Source organism: Callorhinchus milii, unplaced genomic scaffold, assembly GCF_018977255.1.
Source record: "Callorhinchus milii isolate IMCB2004 unplaced genomic scaffold, IMCB_Cmil_1.0 Scaffold11, whole genome shotgun sequence".
Lineage (NCBI taxonomy): Eukaryota > Metazoa > Chordata > Chondrichthyes > Chimaeriformes > Callorhinchidae > Callorhinchus > Callorhinchus milii.
Window position 1 is genome coordinate 9,210,183 of NW_024704752.1, and position 881 is coordinate 9,211,063.

At 42.8% G+C, this 881-nt stretch overlaps 1 non-coding gene across 1 annotated transcript; it reads left to right on the forward strand.

Annotated features, from left to right (window-relative positions):
- Positions 1 to 207: 207 nt before the first annotated feature.
- trnae-cuc lies at positions 208 to 279 on the forward strand. Its single transcript has one exon. It is a non-coding gene; the product is annotated as a tRNA-Glu (tRNA).
- Positions 280 to 881: the final 602 nt, after the last annotated feature.

Consider the following 881-nt stretch of genomic DNA (forward strand, 5'->3'; position numbering starts at 1 on the left):
ACACGTTTTACTAACCCATACTGGCCTACTTCAAACCCAGGAGACAAGTAAGTGTTTCTGAAATGGCACAAATATTTTTTTTGGGTGGATTATTTTCCACCCACACAACATTCCACCACCAATGGGTTGGGCCCCCATAACCTTGTCGGCCCCAGTGCAGCTGAACCATTTCCGACATTGTAGTTGCAAATGGTTTCTTTGTTGTGGAGTCCTATAGCTCAGTGGTTAGAGCACTCGCCTCTCAAGCGAGAGATCTGGGTTCGAATCCCGGCAGGATGAAACCGTGGGCAAGTTTCCTTACTCCAAACGCCTAATAATAATCCCTCAAGAAAAAAAAACAATAATAAATTGGTCACTTCAATCCATGACTGTTTGTGGGACACTGCTGCATGCAATTGGCTGCCGTGTTGCGCCCACAAATATAGTCAATTCACTTTACAGTATATTCTGTGAATCGCTTTGAGATGTCTCGAAGACGTGAAAAGCTCTATGTAAAATGCTATTATTATTATAGTTATGCCACTGGAGCTGGTACATCTATGCAATTTACAATACAATTACAATTTACATTTATAGGGTGCCTTTCACGTCAGGAAGACGTCCCAAAGTGCTTTACATAGGTGACTGGGCACCCCAATTGGGGGTTGTGAAAGAACGGTCAAAGAGTTAAGTCTTGAGACGGACTTTAAAAATGAGGAGCGGTGGGGGTTGGTACGAGTTCGGAGGGATTCCTTTACCGTTAGCATATCAGGACAGAAAATTGGAGTGGGGAGAAAAAAATATTTGAAGTCTGCCTTGATGGTGTTACATTGGCTCATATCTTCCAGGCTGTAAAATGTATCATCACTGTATGATTTAACAATGGGAACATGGGAAAGCCT